The sequence below is a fragment of the Octopus sinensis genome, linkage group LG1 (genome assembly GCF_006345805.1).
Source record: "Octopus sinensis linkage group LG1, ASM634580v1, whole genome shotgun sequence".
NCBI classification, from domain to species: Eukaryota; Metazoa; Mollusca; class Cephalopoda; order Octopoda; family Octopodidae; genus Octopus; species Octopus sinensis.
The window spans coordinates 87032600-87055099 of record NC_042997.1 but is presented as its reverse complement, the minus strand read 5'-3'; positions in this window follow the sequence as shown (position 1 = coordinate 87055099).

Sequence of the window (22500 nt, the reverse complement as noted above, 5' to 3'; positions counted from 1 at the left end):
CCGAACTCTCGCCCCTCCATCTTCACCTCTATATATGTATTTATTTATTACATTACCTCAACATCCAATTTTCCTCATTCTACATTGAGAGAAGAAAGAGATGGACGCTTCAACTCTATGCTGCTGCCGCATTATGTCGTACGTGAATGAGAGGATTTGCATCCCCAACCAAGAATTTTTGATGTAACACATGTCCTTGTGGAAGCTGTTGTGCGCGGCTGAAGAAGGCCACAGACATACATTATGCATTGTTATAAATCTGTCTAATAAAGGCCCGAAACATATGTACCGCTGAATCCTTCGCATCATGTTTTTATTTTTATTTTGATCAATTTACTCCACCACCTACACCACCAAACGGTATACACAGGTGCTTATAATTATCAAGTACTCACCCCGAATTTCTATATATATATATAAAATTTATTAAAATTTTATGTATTAATTAAGTCTTTCCTTGTTTGTTTTGCAAAATAGTGGTTTTGTCTCGAATAATATTTTATATATATATATATATTATATATATATATATATATATATATATATATAATATATATATATATATTATATTATATATAATATTATATATATATAGATATATATATATATTATATATATATACATATATATATATACATATATATATACATATATATATACATTATATATATATATATGTTTCTTGTGTGTGTGTATATATATATATATATATTATATTATATATATATATATATATAGATATATAGATATATATATACACATATATATATACATATATATACATTATATATATATATATATAATATATATAATATTATATATATAATAAATACTTTTGGATGTATATGCGTTAATATGCGTACGTATCTATGACAAGAAGATGAGTTGAAACTAACAACTCTCTTGCTTTTATGTCTATCAGTAAATTTTGTACATATGTGTGTGTGTCTGTCTGTATGTATGCGTATGTCTCTCACTCTCTTTCACTCTCTTTCTATCCATCTGTCTATATGTATATATATATATATATAATACACACACACACACACATACACGCATGCACGCGCGCGCACACACACATACACACACACACGCACACACATATATATTGCTCATATTTGTAAAACTCAGCAATTCAAAGCACTCAATTTAATGTGAGAGTAACCTAATGGATTCCTGACAACAACTTTAGTTTCAATATTCAGACATTCAGTCATCAAGGTGTATCGAAGAATCTACAGAATATGGACGTTAGTCCGTGAGAAATTGCAAGTAAACGCGTTACCTGTGTATTGGGAACTGTGTATTGGGAACTAGTAGAGTCTAAAAGATTTGGGTGAATAGTTAAGTATAGTTCCATGGATTGGATACAAACGTTCATGCTAGATGTGTGTCCATATTTAGGTGCTGATGTATGTGTGGTTAACAGGCGAATGTTAGAAGGCGATGGAAGGAAACTGGAAACTGAATGCTAATTTTTTTTTATGTAGTCTCTAAAAGATTTTATTATATTGTTGGGTATATCTGTGAGGGATGACCCAGTGATTATACGTAGGTGTTAAGATGTGTATATTGTCTGCATAGTAATGCTGATTTGCGTGCTGAGATATATAATGCTAAGAAAAATGAAAGAAGAAAGCAGGAAGTTGATGATATGTCCGGCCGGATTCGTGGAAGCTGGTGTTATAAAACCAGAGTTGATAAGATTTTCTAACTGGACAAGGTGAATTTATCTAGATAAAGGCACCTTATAATAATAATGAAATTATTGTATACAGTGCTCAGAATATCCCCCTTTTTAAAATTCAGAAGCTCTTTGTATTCTTTGTTTTAAATAGGATGTGCGATCTTTCCACTGTGCAACGACTGCATCTTTTTATATCTGTTTATCAATGACTTCGATCTTCTGCGAATCCTTCATTTAATGCTCAAATCGATGTTCGGTCTCTCATCTTCCAAATGTGATTGGCCAGCGTTGCGTAATTCCTTTGTCAGTGAGTCTGCAAGAAGACCCATGGTTGTAAAAGCGTTTTTTGAACGACTCCTTGCATATACCTAATTATTTGTTCTTAATGACCGTTGACTTGGTGTATTCGGGGTATCTCCAGCTTTGTACTTGACCAAATTTATATTGCAAGTGTCAAACGGGCAAGTGCATACATTTCTCACGAGCAACCTAGATTGATCTATTTGATAGGTTTACTTGAGATGATCAACTTCGTGTTAGATCCTTAAATGTATCTTATTTTTTTTACTGTAGCCTACTTCTTGTTAATGATTAGGGTGTTATGTGCACTATTATCTCCATATCTGAATCATTAGTGCTAATGTATCTTTAGACAAATCCTGTGGCTTTTACCATAGGGGTTTCGATACGAGGGTTAGAACCCACAATATCAATTGTGTGAATCTTTCTCTAAACGTATCCCAAATGTCTTTGAACTAGATGATAACCGTGCTTCTGTAGGTCAATTACTGGAGCTAAGTTATCTGTCTAGTTTTGTTATTTATATTTCTTATTAATCTTTTTGCTTATTAGTCAGGCCTCTTTCTTAGCTAGGTTTGTGAATCTATTGGTGGGTTTGTTCGTGAAGCCTGGTGTGTGATCACTCAAAGTTATAAAAGTATCCCTTTTAACAAGGCATTCTATTCTATTATTGTTTATTTGGCTTATTTTAGCTATGAATTTGGCTTCTTAATTGACGTCATAGTAACTTTCAGTGCTTGTTTTGTTTTTTACTACTTTAATTTGTTATATTTTCCATTATTTATGTTATTCATTGATGTTATTGATTTTATCAGGAAAAATACTTATTTCTAGAATTTTCGAATATTCTAATGTCTTTTTAAAGTCTTTTTTTTTCTGAAAAGACTTGGAAGAGTTACGGAACTTCTAGGAGAATTAGTTCTTTAATTCTAGGGGATATTTTCCTGTATTTATATTTTTGTGTTTTATACCAGTGGTTGCCATCTCAGTATCAACTAGAGATAGTGAAGCCTTTCAGCCAATATGTCTCATCAGGTCTTCTACCTTCTCAAGTAGAAACTGAGAGTATTATTTATATGGTGGCGTATTCTAACGAAGCAGTCAGCGTAGTATAGATCCATATTTATACCATATTACTTGAATCCTTAGAATCTTCTAATCAATGTAATATTAAAAAGCCAATATTATGGGTTTTGTGTGCATATGAATCTTTAGCATAAATTCCACGTGTAGAAGTCTGTTTTGTTCGTTTCTTGATAAGGGTCAGCTTTGGAAGTACTCGATTTATTTATGCATGTACACACACACATATACACACATACGCATACACACACACACACACACAAACACACATACACACACACACGTATTATTTCAGGGTTAGCTCTGTGTGAGAGCGCGCGTGTGTATGTGTGTGCATGTCTGCATGCATATACACGCAAATATAGTGGAAGGCCATACAGAAGATGATGATAGTAACAAGTGTAAATCCTACAAGAGTGCAAGTTATAGAGATGCTATACAATAATACCGAGTGTATGTCGGGACGATGGATAGTGAACTGACGAATGGCTTTGAAAGCGCGTGGGTCTGAGACAAGGTTGAATGTTAACCACCACCCCAACCTCTTCAACATCTATTTAGACATTGTCACGAGAGAACCGAATAAATTAGTTATGCTGATAACAGAGTTGAAATGTTCACGGTTTTGACAAATTGAAACCATATTGTTACTACGTAAGCAGTGGTTTCTTTCAAAGTATATCTATAGATTTTAGTCAACATTATGTAACAGGCAGATATAAACCTCTATTAATTTCACTTAACACTTTGTAATAGACAGGTGTAAACCTCGAGAATAGACAGAGAAAACCAACTGGAATGTCTTCGAATATGTGTTGGGATTCCATCAGAATCTAAGTATCCACTTTAACTATCTTTAAAGACATTACTTATAAATGCACAAATATATTGTATGTGAAGATAAGGTAATTACATTTGTTATTACATACAATGTTGGCTAAAAACTATAGATATACTCTACAGTACATAATAGCATTACTGTTGACACACCAGTAATTATTTAAAGGAAAATAGCAGCCATTAATGCTGCTGGTGTGCTGAAGCCCTTAGTAAAAGAGGACTTATAATTAGTGTGTCTGTGGACTGTTAAAGAGGGTACAGTTGCTTAAGAAACTCCATTGAAACTGCTCTGATTGATCCTTCCTTTTTCTGTCTAGGAAAGGTATTGGGAAAAACAGAAGATCAGTTAGTTAGAAGAAGAGAAGTGAAGTGAGGTCAGTGGGGTATAAATAGAAGGATCGGGGTGAGGTGTAGAGGATGTTCAATAATGTTGGTAAAAAAACAATAGAAACAAAATCTATTACGCAAGTAGGAATGTTAGAAAGAGCAAGAGTTAAAGAATTAAAACAAAACAAAACAAAAACAGTTCGTTATTAATGTCTAAATTTGGAAAGCAAAGTGGAAGGTGTCAGAATTGAAGTGGAGTATGGAACAAAACAAAATATCAAAATAAATCAAAGAAAAGCAAAAATACTTCGGAAGCTAAAAGTAGAAAAGAAATTTAGTTTGTGAGAATTTTGTTTTTGAGAAAGTTGCTTGAGATAAAGATCGATAGATGTTGAGTGTTTGTGACGACAAAATGACGACGACAATGGTTGCTGTGTTGATGACGATAAGGTAGAGGAGGAGGAAAGCAACTACCATCATATAACCGACATAGATACCACCACTACCACCCCTGTACCAACACCGCCACACCTCCGTTATAGTCTTTTCACTGCAATCACTGCCAGTATGTTCAATCACGGAACCAACATACTACCACCACTACTACTACAAGCAATTACCACGATCACCAACGCCGCAAACGTCTGCGCCATCTCCACTATTACCACTAATGTCTCTGATGAAAATGAACTTACTTGATGAAGCCAACATCTGGTTTCCATTTGCCATTGGTATTTAACACAATAATAGTAATGATATTTCATTAAATGCATTCAAGTAACGAACAAAAGCCCTACCAACGGCGCTAATCCTTTTCTTCTCTTTTATTTTGGTCGCCCCCTCCATTACTATTGAATCACTTCATGCTCCCTGCCTTTCATCACTTCTCGTCACTGGCACATGTCTATGATATCCTCCTCGTGCCGTGAACCTGTTGGCTTCATTATAGTCATTACTTCACAAACAATCCCCGTGCCACCAGAAATGAAAGTCATTGCTCCTTTAATGGTACGCCTTAGATATATTTCTTTCTTTATAAATGAAGTGATACGGATTTTTATTACCGTTATGATCAAATAATTCAGCGAAATTTTACATTTCACCTGGACTAATGTTTTCTTTCTATCATATGCTTATTAATATTTCTATCATACAATTATGTTCAAGTGTCGGAGATGAAATAGAGCATCAGAGTCGCAGACTCGTTTAAGAGTTGGATAAAATACTGAACATTACTAGTTTCGAGTGTGGGGGAGGTTGGAGGTCTTAGCCGATTACATCGACCCCAACCTCCGAGTGTCACATTATGTTATCGAGTCCCGAGGGATGAAGGACAACATTGCCCCCACTCAGCAGGATTTGATCTCAGAACATAAAAAACTTGAGCAAATGACTGCAAGATATTTTTTCCGATGCTTTAATGACTCTACCAAGTTCTAACTCAAAATTACGTGTCCAGTAATTTTGAGGGGTGGAGTTAGTCAATTAAATCAATCTCAAATCGCGGTACTTGACTTGTACATCAGTTTATCAATCCAGAAGTATGATAGACAATGCCGAGCTAAATAATATTTGGACTCAGAACACAAAAATTCATAACAAACGTTGCAAGACGGTTTCCCGATATTCTAATAATTCTACAACCCCATCATTCTTGATTTCTACTTAAGGTTCAAGACCAGTAATTTTCAGGGTAGCGTCTAGTCGATTACATCGAACTCAGTTTTTTAATATGCGTACAAGTAATTCACAAATTGTTATTTAAAACGCACAATTAAAATCAATCTCATATTTATTTTTCATCCAGATATATCATACACAAAATTTTCGCAAGTTTTCTGCCTCATACAACTAGGAAACAGTGACAGCTACACGGCAGAACAATGTTTTTACAATTGCAATAAATCATATTCTCTAAATCAATATTCAGCTATACGGATTAGTCATGGGACACTACAGGCATGATATAATTTATATATCATTTAAACAGCTACTGACTACGTTACCTACAAAAATATACACATGTTACCTAGCTTTGTATATTTATGATGCCACATTGACGACTAAGAACACATGCAGATATATTTTCATACATATATTATACACGCATATATATGGATACATGTGTATGCGTATGTGTGTGTGGGCGTGTGTGTGGGTAGCTGTGTGCGTGCGTGTGTGTATGTGTGTTTACGCGCATGTGTGTCTGAGTTTTAAAATTGTTCAATATGCAAAAAAAATAAATAAATAAATAAATAAAACCAAATAAGGTAAATCAGTGCTCAGATCAAATTTATGTGTTTTAGCAGAGATATCCGGTCTTACTCGGGATTAGAGGGCATAGTTTTTTTTTTGTTTTACTTGTTTCAGATGCCATGCTGGAGCACAGACGTTGGTCGAACAAATCGACCACAGGATTTATTCTTTGTGAGCCTAGTACTTATCCTGTCAGTGACTTTTGCCGAACCGCTAAGTTATGGGAACGTAAACACTGTAACATCGGTTGTGAAGCAATAGGGGTGGGTACAAACACAAACACACACACAAATATATACATATATACAACAGTCTTCTTTCAAGTTCCGTGTACGAAATCCATTCATGAGACTTTGGTCGGCCCGAGGCTATAATATATATATATGTGTGTGTGTGTGTATTTATCCATATATATATATATAATATATATATATATATATATATATATATATATATATATATATATATATATATATATATATATATATATATATATGTTGGTGCTCGTATAGCAGGCGCTAGCGTAATAAAAATAGCCGAAATGTTTGGTATGTCAAGAAGTACTGTCTCAAAAGTAATGACAGCCTTTGGGAAAGAAGGGAAAACCTGCTCAACGAAACAAAACTCTGGAAGAAAATCAAAACTTTCAGATAGGGACCGTCGGACTCTTACGTGAATTGTTAGAAAGGATCACAAAAATACAGCTCCCAGAATGACTGCAGAGCTTAATTGCCACCCCGAGAACCCAATTTCCACAAAATCTTTTCGCCGAGAGCTGCACAAAGCCGGATTTCACGGGAGGACTGCAATCAGAAAACCACTAATTTCAAAAACAAACGTTGCAAAGTGTTTAGAGTAGGGTAAACATTTTCAGAATTGGTCCCTAGAGTAGTGGAAAAATGTTATTTTCTTGTACAAGTCATCCATTGCCTAATTTCCGACCACCGGCCGAGTATACGTGTGGAGACAGCCAAAAGAAGCATTTGACCTTGACTGTTTTCTTCCAACTCTTAAACATGGAGGAGGATCTGTGATGATCTGGGGAGGCTATGTCTGGGAAATCCGCCGGCCCCTTCATGGCAGAATTAATAGTTAAGACTATTTAAGCCTTTTATCTGATCAAATTCATCCTATGGTTGCGGAACTGTTTCCGGAGGGAAACGCAATCTTTCAGGATGATAATGTACCAATTCACACAGCTAAAGTTGTTACTGAATGGCACGAGGAACCTTCTAACGAAGTTGAACATCTTATCTGGTCACCACAGTCCCCAGATCTCAATATTATTGAACATTTGTGGTGAACTTTAGAAAAACAAGTAAAGAGTCGTTATCCTCTACCATCATCACTACAAGAATTGGAGACTGTTTTAGCTGAAGAATGGACAAAAAATCTTTTTGAAACAATACAACCTTTGTACAAGTCCATTCCTCGTAAAATTCAAGCTATAATTACTGCCAAAGGTGGTCCTACCTCATATCAAAATAAATTTGTTTGAAATTTTAAGGTGTTTCCATTATTTTGTTCAAAGCCTGTATATATACATATATATGTATACATACATATAAATACATACATATACATGCATACGTATACTTACATACATATACATACATAAATATATGTATTTACATGTATATATATACATATATATATATATGCATACACATATATATGCACACATATATATATATGCATATATGTATTTATATACATATGTATATATATGTATATATACATATATATATATATATTATATATATATATATATATGCATATATATATATATATTATATATATATATATATATATATATGTATATATATATATATGTATATATATATATATATATATATATTATATATATATATATAATATATATATATATATATATATATATATATACTTTGATACTTTGATAGGTTTCGGCCATTATTGGCCCGGGCCATGTCTAACTTAATAGCACCACCTGGTGAAGTCTTTCAAGTCAGAATTTGGGCACTATGGCCCACTCAAGTAGAGAGTTATTGTTTACAGAGACATATCCGGGTGTAGGGGGTTTATCCGGGATTTCTTGAAGGAATCTGTCCAAAGACTTCTTGAACCCTATAGGGTCAGTTTCTGTTTTAATGTGTTTTGGTGTAATGTTAAAGAGAGCGGGGCCAATTGAGGTGAAATAATTGTGCCGTATTGTTGTTATGAGATGAGAGTGCGATTTTTGTTTTGGGCGGATGGCACGGGGCCCAAGCATTGGATGTACCTTAAAGGTGATGCCAACATCATTTGGGCAATGCTGATGGAATATTTTCCACATCATGCAGATGATGTAGCGCTCACGACGACGTTGGAGAGAATAGAGTTTTAGCTTTTCTAGTCGACCCCAATAGTCGAGGCCTGTCATGCCATCTATCTTTTTTGTGATTGCCCTTTGAGGTGCTTCAACTTTTATGATACCTTGTATTGTGTGGGGAGACCACAGTGGACAACAGTATTCAAGGTGGTGTCGGGCAAAAGTGGAGAAGAGAAGGATAATGGTGTGGATATCTCTCGACTGGAAAGTTCTGAGAATCCAGGAACACATTCTGCGGGCCATGTCAACTTTGGTGTTTATATGAGTGGCCCAGCTTATGTTGTTGTCCACAATTACTCCCAGGTCTCTGATGTTGTTGGACGCCGCGAGAGTTTCACCTGAAGGAAGGGAGTATGGGAGTTTCAGGGCATCCTCTTTTCCAAAGTGGATTAGCTCAAATTTATCCTCGTTCAGCAGCATATTGTTTTTTTCTGCCCATTGGATAACAGCCAGTAGATCTGACTGAAGGCATGTCCGTCACTCGCCTCATTTATGACCTTCTGTAGCTTGGAGTCATCTGCAAAGATTTTTATGTTGCTGTGCTTGATGATGTCATTAATGTCATTAATGTAAATGATGAAAAGAAGTGGGCCCAGCACAGTGCCTTGCGGAACGCCACTACTGACTTTGGCTGGGCTTGATTTTACCCCTTCAACTACAACATGTTGAGATCTGTCTTTCAGGAAACACTTGATCCATTTCAGTAACTTTCCAGAGACACCAATGTTGGATAGTTTTTTCAATAGGATCTTGTGATCGACCCTGTCGAAGGCCTTACTGAAATCAAGGTAGATGACATCGGTGTTGGAGCCCTCTCCCAAAGCTATCAAAATGTCCTCAAAGTGATGCAGGAGCTGCGTTAGGCAGTCCCTTCCATTACGGAACCCATGTTGGTTGGAGATCAGCCGTCTGTTGCTTTCCAGAAATTGGGTTATTCGAGATCTCACCACCCTCTCAAATACCTTGATGATATGAGAGGTGAGTGAGATCGGACGGTAATTCACTGCAAGGGACTTGTTTCCCTTTTTGAAAACTGGGACAACAGACTGGGACAGAAGGTTTTTTGGAATATAGCCAGCATCCAGTGAGTTTCTCCACAGATTAGCAAGGGGAGATGCAAGTTGGTGTCGACACACCTTCAGGACACAAGCAGGGAACCTATCGGGGCCTACTGCTGAATTGTGTTTTATTTCGTTTATCGCCGCTAAGACATCAGGGGCACTAAACGTTATGTCCGATATAGTGTGTGGGGGTTGACATCACTGATACAGCCCAGATCGGCCATATCAGGATTGCTGAAAACAGAGCAGTATTGTTTCTGCAGTATCTCGGCCATGGATTTGGCATTATCTTGGAGAGTGCCAGTTTCGTCAATTAGAGGGCCTACAGTGGAGACAGTGACCCTGCGTTTCCTCGCAAATGAAAAGAACACTTTGGGGTTGAGTTTGATTTTTTCAATGGCCCACTTCTCCTCAGATGATCTTTGGTTATTGATGAGGGTCTTCATGCATTGTTGGAGGTTATATTTTTTGGATTCAAGCAGTGCGATAGCCGTCGAATGTGTGTGTTGCTGTTGGCAGTACTTTAGTTTGTTAATTTTTTTGTTTGTTCTTTTTATTTTTTTGATAATGGTTTTTCTGTTTTGGGGGATTCTGCACTTTTTGTTCACAGGTCTTGGTGGGGAGTGTTTTGCACATATGTCTGTGACGGTGTCTACAAAGATCTGCCAAGATGTTTTATGGTTGGTGAAGATGTGTGTATGTGTAAAGGACCAGTCAACATGTGATAGCTCGTTCCTGATTGCATCCCAGTTGGCATTATGGAGATCCATGTTGTCAAATGGGTGGGCTGGAGGAAGGTCACTAGGATTAGCTTTCGGCTGGTGGAATTTCATGTTACAGAGAACCATGTCATGGTCTGAAAGAAGGGTTTTTTCCACTGTAACGTTATGTATAGTGTTAGTGTGGTTACTAAACACTAGGTCCAAAATGTTCTGATGTCTTGTTGGTGCAAGGACAAGTTGGGACAAGAAAAACTCATTCGTAAAGTCGAAAAGTGACTCTGCTGCTTCTTTGTCAGCGGTTGAGGCGGGAGTGCTTGGTTTCAAACAGTTTGTAGTCCAGTCAACACAGGGTAGATTGAAGTCTCCCATCATGAGTATGTTGCTAGAATGGCACTGTTGAATAAAGCACTTAATGCTGTTGAGGCATTCTTTAAAGCACAGTATGGGTGTTTGGGGCGGCCTATAGAGCCCAATTACTGTCAGGTCATTGGCTTTGTTGTGCACGGTGACTGATTCACAGTAGCCGTTGGAGAATATACTATTTCCATCTACCGTAAATGAATCATGCAGGAAAATGGCAGTTCCACCCTTCCTCCTGCCGATACGATCCGCGCGGATGGTTGTGAAATTCTTCACTCTCACTTCGGCTATATATATATATATATATATATATATATATTATATATATATATATATATATATATATTATATATATATAATATATATATATATATTATATATATACATATATATATATAATAATAATATGAGGGAATATTATTCCAAACTTACGGGGAAAAATTCAATTTAGAAATACTAAATCAAATTTCACAAAATATTATATATATATATATATATATATATATATATATATATATATATAAATTAGAAAAAAAAAACACCTTTTATGAATTCAACAATGAAAAAATTAAATTATACCATTTAGAAAAAATTACATCTTATAGAAAAATTAATATAAGATAAAAATATATGCCAATGATAATCATGAGCCATATATATATATATATATATATGCACGAAGACGAAGTGCATTCTAGAAGCTTCAGGAGACGCAGTTATAAGTGGGCTAGATTTTTTTTAAATTTTTAGTATATCATTACAATGCAATATTAAGCTTACCTGCAAACTTGTTATTCCAGATTGAAGGCGACAGCTGCAATATCACTCTGAACACACCCTATTAAACACTGCTTGTTACAGCTGACAAGTTTGCAGAATGTAGTCTAGACGTAAAGACAACTTGTAAGCTCACTATGAAATACAGTGTTCCGTTAAACTGGGTAAAACAATGCTTCAGCATCTGATGAAATATTCAAGACTGCTTTTGGATTATCTTGTATGAGCCAAGCATCCCTTTTTCGTTGTCACAAGAGACTAGGCAAAACAAGTCAGCCGAGAAGCGTATGGTGATCCCTTTTTCGAGAGAGAAGGCATCATCAACATCCATTGGGTTCTCTCTGGCCGGAGGTTCAACAAAGAGTACTTTGTGGAAATTTTTGAAGGAGTTCAGGAAGGTATTTCGTCGCAAAAGGCCTGAACACCAGCTCCAGGACAAATCACCAGTCCACAATTCTATCTTGTTAACCAACTACTTTACATAGATGGGCATCAACACAATCCTTCACTCTCCCTACAATCGATATTTTTTCTCCCTGTGACTTTTGGTTATTCCCCAAGCTGAAGATGAAGGTGGCTGTGACAAGGGTACTTTGGAGGACTTTCAAGGAGCCATCACAAAGTAGCTGAACAGCGCTAAAAGGTTATTGAAGCTACAGAATTCTAGTTTGAAGGAGATTAGTGTTTTGAATTTCTTTGAGATTGATAATTGTCTCTCCTGAAAAAAGTTTCAAAATTCTTTGAATGCACCGTGTACGTACATACATGTATAATTTAACGTACAAAGAGTTAAAATAAGAGCTACTGATAGTTTCATACCATGGAAACACGATGGGTTGGCAGATTTATCCACAGATTTTGTCCACAAGCAATCTTTCAGGTTCAGTGCACATAGTCCCATATGAAAACCACGATACTGGTACATAAGAAAACGAAGAAAAAAAACGTGAGGAAGGTTGATACAAAACCTAATTAACAGCATAAACAGTTGCCAGGACCAGATTTAAAGCATGGGGAGCATGAGGAACTTCAAATTCGGTGGTCCTCTAATATGCAAAAATTAAAATCTTGGAAAATTAGCAAATTTAAATCTCGAAACGCATCTATTGCATGTAATTGAATTTGACGAGTTAGCAGAGAAAGTTTAAATAAACGACTGAAAATGCTGAACGTTTTTCTCACACATCCACTTCAAGCGTTTGACTGTGAAAAGTACAATGAAGGAGTGAAGTGGGGATAAGAATTTTTTTCTCTAGTGCGAGTTACAAATGTTTCAGAATGTAGAAAACGATAAAATGACAGAAATTAACGAAAACGAAAAATATATTTTAGTGGTTGCTGCTGTTCTAAAGGTACGTTGTGTGTGCGTGGAGTTGGGGGAAGGGTAGGCAAACAATTTTAAAAGACATGGATTTTAAAATTTTTGTTTTAAAAAAATCTTCTCTTTAATGTTTTGTAATGCATGAAAAAAGGAAAAATCCTGATAAAAATGAGGGAATTCCAATATATATGGGACAATTATTCCGAAAGTCTGCTTTTCCAGTATCCAGTAAGGGTTAGTGGGGCACAATGAGTAATATTTACTGTATTTATGACTTTGAGAATAAAATTTATTTTTCGCATATGTTCATTAGCAAACAGAAATTATATCAGCTAAGCAAATGACGTCCTCTAAATGCATTATAGTGTTTTACACTGTTATAGTGTAAAACACTATAACAGATTCAGAACACTATTTCAGAAACTTATGTCCATTCTCTTTGAGCATATAAAAGATAAATTTGGACGGGGCAAAATGAGTAAGACAAGATAAAATAAATGCCTCTTTAATTCTCCAGAGTTACATTTGCAAAAAAAAAAAAAGAAAAAGAAAAGGAAAATACCTCATATGCATCAATGTCCATTCTTAGGCATCGCAAAGATCAGAAATTCAACAAAAAATGTTAAATATCTAGGTCAAATGAAAGAAAACCATGGATAAATGGCACGATACGAAATTAACGAAACCCATCTAAATATTAAAAAAACTCCACATAAAATACACTCTATAGCTTCTTCACAATGTGCTGGAGTGGCTTTCGGCAGAATTCTGGTTGAAGCAAGTCATAACTTCTTTTACCTTTTGGAATTTTCAAAAAATTTCTTCAAGCGGAAACACACGCGACTATGAAAAAAAGAATATTTGTTTTTAATTTTTCGAAATTTAAAAAAAATTATTTAAAAAATATTTTGAATTTTTTCTTTTTAAATCACAGTTTAAAATACGGACAATCCGAATTTTTGATTTAAACTCCGGCGATAGAACTTTAAATATGTTCATGGGGAGAAAGGTATTGAAAAACATCGATATTTCACCGTGGCAAACAAACGAGGTAGGTATCAGGTGGTCGTGAGATCTGCTAAAGATAACAGCTAAATAGCCTTTAAATCACGCACGTAATTTTTGTTTCACAGTCGTATGAATTCCTGTGTGTAGAATATAAATTCGCAAAAATATTATGAAAATTCCAAAAAATAAAAAAAGTTATGAAGGGGTATATGGGGTGCTTGAAGTAGAACTCCATCTGGCTCTTTTCCTGGTACATCTATGCACCGTGTAGTTAAAAAGAAGAAATTACTGAAATTAGTCATTACTCATTTTCTCCAATTTAGACATCATTTTTTGAAAATTGAAAATTATCAAATTGGACATTAATGTAGGAAACAAATTGATGTACAGTTCAACAGAGAAAAGAACATTGGTTGTTAAACACCAAAAATTATCCTGATATCTTATTAGCAACCTCAATTACAATTGGGTCAAAGTTGTAAAAGCATTTCTTGAAAAAGGACCTATTACCTGACTATGTTTCAAACTCTCTCAACTACAACAACTATGGTGGCTAATGTTTACTCCTAAAGTTGACGCAAGAGTACAAAATGGTGATGCAATACACGAAATCTAATGGTTTCAAACAGGAAGTGAAAAAATAATGAGAAATTGATAATTACAGATACATGCATACATACACACATACATACATACATACATACATACATACATACATACATACATACATACATACATACATACATACATACATACATACATACATACATACATGTACGTTAATAATGACTTGGTCGCTAACGGAAATGGAACCTAGTACTAATGGTTTCATAGTGGTTTCTTAACCACTAATTATTCACCTAATAAATGTGACTGGCATCTTACTAACATTTCTGGAAAGATTGATGTGAGATTGTCAGTAATGTTTACGAGTAAAGTAACTTTTTACAAGTAAAGAAACCAACAGAAATCCATTGATGCAGTTCTAGATTTTTATTTAAATTCCAAGTATGTATGAGTGTGTGTAAATTTACGTGCACTAACTATACAAAAGAACAACAATTCACAACAATCGAACATAACCATTTTATCAATAATGATATCTCTACTCAAATATTTAATTTGATCCAAATCCAGTTCCAGCCTTATATAAGGGAACCAGTGTTTCGGATGGATGCAATTTGTTCCGATGAAGCCTCAAAAACTCGATATCAGTCACTGCTTCACCTAACCGCACATTATCATACTGAGACAATCTATTACTGGCCAACCAATTCTACTTACTACCTTCACTTCTCTATTAAGTACATGTATGGTATTAAGTAGAGAAGATTTGACTGGATAAGTGTTTTGTGGAATCGAGGATGCTGGTTTTATTTCGTTGGTTGTGTGGTAAGAAGTTGGTGCAGGCATAACTGTGTGGTAAGAATCTTGCTTCCAAACCGCATGATTTCAGGTCCAGTCTCACTACGTTGCGCCTTGGGCAAGTATCTTCTACTATTGACTCGGGCCGACCAAAGCCTTGTGAGTAGATTTGGTAGATGGAAACTGAAAGAAGCAAGTCATATGTATATATATATATATATATATAGGGTGTCCCGAAATTAAGGCAACCGAAGTTTCGGGCTTTATTAACCATCAAAATATGTGATAAGATATGAAAATTATGCATCATTATAAAAGTCGAGTGTGTCTTCTTTTTGTTTCAGACTAAATAAATTCAGATTTATTAAGTAGATAATGGCTATAGACCGAAATACAATCATAACCCTCCACAAAGGAGACGAAAATAATACAGCTATAGCAAAGAGACTTAGAATTAAGCGAACAACAGCCTGGAAAATTGTCAAGAAATTTCAAGAGACTGGTTCCACCAAAAAAGAAGTGTGTGGACCCCTCAGTTTATCAAAAGTACCAGAGGAAAGATATGGCGAAATCCTCGTCGTTCCGTCAGGAAACTGGCTGCCACAGCAAAAATAAGCCGAATATCGATGTATCGAGTGCTGAAGGAGGATTTCAGGATCCACCCCTCCAAGAGCTCATGCAAGTTTATTAGGACATGAGACTGGAGAGAAGTCGTCTATCCTGCATCAGATTATTAAAGGCATGCCGCCCAACCTGATGTTCACTGATGAAAAGAAATTTGACATCGAACAGGCAGTAAACTATCCGAATGACCGACTTTGGAGTGTATCTAGCTCCGTCGAGGGTAGACTCGTAAATGAACCTCAAAATCCACAATCAGTTATGGTTTGGGCGTCTGTGACAGTCACTGGAAGGTCTCACCTCGTTTTTGTGCCCTCGTATGTTAAAACCATTACCCAGTGATACATTAGCGACGTTCTGGAAGATGAATTGCTTTCCATGGTCGAATGAGCACTTTCAAAGCGCACCTTGTAATCTCTAACAGGACTCGGTACTATCCCACAGCCCTAAACAGACAGAACACTGGATTTAGAAAATCATTCCGTTGTTCATTGGCAAGGATGTATGCCGTCAAGAAGCTCCGATCTCAACCCGTTGAATTTTTTCTGTTTGGTCTGTTTTGGAAACGAGGATCTCGAGCACTCCATATGCTTCGCTCGACGCTCTGAAGGCAAAATTGCGCCAGGAATGGGCTTTGATTCTGCAAGAACAGCTGCGGTTCGCGTGTGAAGCATTTGCACCTGGGTTCCAAACAGAGGTGGTCATATCGAATAAATGTGGTAGTGTCATGTGTTTCCTTTACCATCTACTGTCGCTGCCGGCAAGTAGGTATACAATTATATATGCGCTGACAGCAACAATAGAGTCCTTTAGCTTTTATTTCTAGCAGTGTAGGTGTTCTAACACCCTCGGTCATATTTAATGACATTTATTTTCCCTTTTGGTGAAACTCTGCTAACTAGTTATCTCATTTAATTATATATATATATATATATATATATATATATATATATATATATATATATATATATATATATATATCAAAAGAAAAAACAGGATGCAAAGGATCTAGCAGTACATATGTTTCTGGCTTTATTGGACAGTTTATACCAATGCATAATTGATGTAACATGTATGTCAATACCCTTCCTCAGCTGCGCACATTTGCCACACCAAAGACATGTATTACATTATAGCAGGCTTGAGAAGTTTGGGAAAAAGACGGGTTTCGTTGGGGATGCAAATCCTCATTGTCGTATACAGCAGAGCGAGACACCAACCTCCTCATTCTATATCGAGTGAAAAACGGTATGGACGTTTTGTTTTTGTTTTGGTGTCTAAATCCTTTGCATCCTGTTTTTCTTTTGATAAATATACCCTATCACCTACACCACTAACTGGCATATACAGGTGCTTACAGTTATCAAGTATTCACCTTGAATTTATATATATATATATGTGTGTGTGTGTGTGTGTGTGTGTGTGTGTGTGTGTGTGTGTGTGTGTATGCGTCTGTGAGTGTGTGTTTATTGGTGTTCGCGCACACGCGTATGTGTGTCTCTCTGTGTTTATATTTGCTCCCCACATCACCACCACCACCGCTTGACAACTAGTATTGGTGTGCTTATGTCCCCGTCACTTAGCGGTTCAGTTAAATGGACTGATAGAATAAGTACCTGGCTTTAAAAAAATAAGTGCTGGGTTCGATACATTCTTCAAGGCGGTACCCCAGCATAACCGCAGTCTAATGACTGAAAAAAAAAAAGATAAGATAAAAGAAGCTTGACTCAAACAATTAATTTTGTAGTTCTCAGATCGATATCAGAATCACTTGAAAATTTGGAAGATATAGATTCGCAAACCGGGAGAAAGATATAGTTATAAATTACTTTCGTAACCAGGTAGCTAAGAATCAAAGCGGCATGTGGTAGACAAAAACAAACGTACATAGATAAATATCGTTCTAAAAATAATAGATTTTGAAATCTAATGAAGTTTTACCTCTCAAAAGTCAATAGTCAACTTCAACAGCAGGTTTTCTTTTCTTCATTATAGAAAAGAAATTCAACTGTCAATCTCTTTTAACTCTCATTTTTAACTACCAAATCAACATTAGCGATCGAATATGGAAAGCTGTCAACAACTGATTATAGTTTGGGGGCAATAAATTAGAAGAAAAGAAAACACAGCACACCCCAACGTATTGTTTAAAGTTTGCTATAGCTGGTGCGTCTGATAATATATAGTGTATGTACACACACACACACAAGCAATGCATCCCGGCGTTACCTGGGTGTTATGATCTACAGCTACATTGTATTATTTGTTCCTTTCTTATGGGAAAAATCGGCACAGCTGATATATAATGAACTGGATCACTGGCGTAATGGAAGTTATTGTTTGTTTAAAAGTGAAGTGGTTAGGGGACAATTTGCATGGGTTTACATGAAAGTGCTTTCTGTTCTTGAGAAGGATCACAAACTATGTATTGCTTCATCGTATAAAAGGGGGTTAATACGATTTTGCCCAGAAATCACGTTTTGAAAATTTTTATCCCCCCCCCCCCATCCCCATCGCAATTTGATTTGTAACTCTTTTTCGAACTTTTTTTAAAATCCACGCAAAAAAATACAGATATTGCGAATCTGGGAAACATGTATTTTTCTTAAAGGAACACTCAATACCCCTTTCCCCACCTCGCCCACCCATCACCTACCCGATTTCAAAAAGCTAAAATTTCCCAATGCTTCACTTTCGTCTGATGTTTCACATAAGCATAGAATTGTACTTCAATAGCAAACGTGAAAAATACCAGACGACCACCAGAAAACCCGACATACTAGAAACAACAGATAAACGACATTATTTCTGAAGAAACTTCCTCGCTTTCCACAAAGCTAAAAGTGAAACATTGGGAGTTTGTAGCTTTTTGAAAGTGGTGAGGTGATGGGTGGATGTTTGGGAAGGAGATTCTTGTGTTTCTTTAAGAAAAAAGGAAGAAGAAAATTCTTAAAGATTCGTACACTGCTTTTTTTTTCTCCCTAGATTACCAAAAAAAAAAAAAATGGAAAAAAGTAAAAAAATGAAAAAACTGGGGTAGAGAGGGAGAAAATTAAAATGTTGAGAACGAGTTTTTTGGTCACACTGAGCAGTTGCCCGGGAGCCTTACGGGTCTTAGGGCCCCGTTTCTGATTGATTTATGTTGTAGCATACTGACAAATAAATATTGGCTTCAAATTTTGGCACAAAGGCCAGTAATTTTGGGATAAGGGTAAGTTGATTACATCGATCCCACTCCTCAACTGATACTTATTTCATCAACCCCAAAAGGATGAGAGCCACAATCGACGGAATTTGAACTCAGAACGTAAAGACGGACGAAAAACCGTTATGCATTTTGCCCAGCTTGCTAATGATTCTACAATCTAGCTGTCCTGGACAATAAATAAATATTATAGAGTCCAATGTATTGATTTATCCGGAACGGCAGTGTCTATAACGCTGCTACGCGGCCCTGTACAAGTGGCTGAGTATTCCAAAGACGCATGTAATCTTAAAGTATTCCTCAGATAGAATCAGCGTGACATAATCTGTGACAATGTTGAACATATAAATTATTGGTATAATGTATTCAGCAGGCTTCCATGCAGTTTCCGTCAACACAATTCCACGCATAAGTCTTGGATTCAACCCAGTCTAGTGTAAGATACAAAGCAGCGGGATCGAGTCGAATCTGTGCTATACTATGCAGCGCCCATACATACGTACATACATACATACATACATACATACATACATACATACATACATACATACACAAACAAACAAAACATACAAATCTGCACAGGCACTGATACCAAATATTGCAAATACTGCGCATATAACACATACGTGCAAAAATACCATTCTGATGTTGGAATTCCAATGAAGAAACCTTAGATCTAGGTTAGAAATCAGTTTTTTCTCTATTGACAAGAAATCTTGAAATAAAACTGAATAATCACATACATACATACATACATACATACATACATACATACATACATACATACATACATACATACATACATACTTTCACTCATATAAATACATAGATACACGAATAGCTATAAACATGCATACACACATACATACATAAATACATACATACACATTGTTACACACGCGCACATTCATGTACACATATATAGGTACATACATACTTATGGTTATATATGGAAAATGCATATTTACAGTTGGTATATTCATAACTAGCAGTATCGCCCGGTGTTGCTCGGGTTTGTAAGGGAAATAACTATAAAGCATTTTTAGAGAGTTATAGCCAAAAAATAGCAAATAAATGGAAAAAAAATTATGGTAAATTTTTTTGAGAGTTAAAAAGGTCGAGTTGCGTCCCCTAGACAGTCTGTGGTTTGTGTTTCTGATTCTCGACCCCATGTCGAATTTATCGATTTATTTCAGAACTGGGGGAACTTTTCAAAATTTTCGCTGCGTTAGTTTTGAATTATGACATTGGGCTATGTGTGTGTCAAGTTTCATCAGAATCGGTTGAAAGCCGTGGTCAGGGTGAGGATACAACCTAACAGACACACAGACACGCAGACAGACAAACTACCGTTTATATAGAGATAATTGTCCGACACGTGTTTCGGTCGCATTAATTGCATATTATTGCATATTTATATGCAGCGATTTATGCATTATTAGTATAATCTTGTTCGAAGAGGTATTTTCCTTCGTTATTAGTTTGACTTAGGCTTGGTAACAGTAGCAGTAAACTGATTGTTTGGGTAAAATTCAGCAGCACTACTGCTGCTAACAAGCCTAGGTCAAACTAATAACGGAGGAAAATTCCTCTTCGAACAATATAATATTCATACACCCTGAAGACATCGTGCAAATAATGCATAAATCGCTGCATATAAATATGTAAAAATATGCAATTAATGCAATCGAAACACGTGTCGGACAATTATTATGTATAAACCAGCTGTAAATAAACATAAAGTTTGACTTTTCAAATTCTTCATTTTCCTTGTTATCAATATATAATTATCAATGTATATATATATATATATATATATATATATATATATATATATATATATATATACAAAAAAACAGTATAAGAACGTAACGGACAACAATAAAAACATAAGGACAGATAAACGATGCAATCACTTGGGCCTGTTCAAAATTGGTAGGCCCCAAAAATCTAAGCTAAGAGCATTAAATGTTTGGAAGAAAGCAAGCAGATGTGTACGACAACACAGACAAAAAACGAGAAAACGGAGAAAGTGTTACACGATTACAAATACAAACAACAAGAGAATAACAACAGGTGACTTTCGACTAATAAGGAATAAGGACAAATTAAGTTAAACTGGCTTGTGGAGTGAAAGGTTTGAGGCAAAAACGTTGATGAAAGTCAGGAGACAGGAAAATAAGGTGTTGTACGGGCGGCGGTCAGGCCGATAAAGAAAGATCATGTTTGGTTGAACTTATATATACATATGTGTGTGAGTGTGTGAGTGTGTGTGTGTAGACGCAGGCGTGGCTGTGTGGTAAGAAGCTTACTTCCCAACCACATGGTTCCGGGTTCAGTCCTACTGCGTAGCACCTTCGGTGTTTTTTTTTTATAATAGCCTCGGGCCGATCAAAGCCTTGTGACTGGATGTATAAATATATACATACATATTTATAGATAGATAGATAGATAGATAAATAATGAGAAAGTGATACACCTATATACACACATACATACATACGTACGTACATCTATACATTCACACATACACACACACACACATACACACCTGCACACATTGGCATCACATAGATTGTACTACGTATTTTCAAATAATATTGACTGAAGAATTTTATAAGACACGCATCCCTACCAAGTACAAACACAACTGACCTTATTGTTGTCTAGAACAAAAAGTCACGTAATCTTTTAGCGTTTAATAACATAACTTGCTGAAAAGGTAAATAACGGGAATGAATTGATTCAGAATTGACAAGATTTGTGCCCAGAGCATATGTTTTCATTTATATCTATTGTCATTCAATTCAACGAAACGTGCATGCTTTTTCACAAAAGTACTCAAGAAATGCTAAGGTTTAAAAAAACAGAACAGAAACGATTGACTGTCATTTTACAGATTCACCCAAACCAGGAAACGATGAAGATTGTATGTAAAGCACTCTATGAAGATAATAAATTATTATGAGACGTACAACAGCCAGAATCAAAACAATGATGAGTAGAATCATTCTTAACACTTTTAGGCAGATTTCAACGCGAATATTTTAATATTTTAATATTCACCATGGGAGAACAGCTTCTTTCTTCATACAATATGTATTGACACCACACATGATTCAATGGCGTTTAGATTCAGTGATGCCAGGAGGTACGTTGACTAAAGAGAAGCAATCAAGTGGGATCGTCAGTGTTTCAAAGTCTTCTTACGTTATTG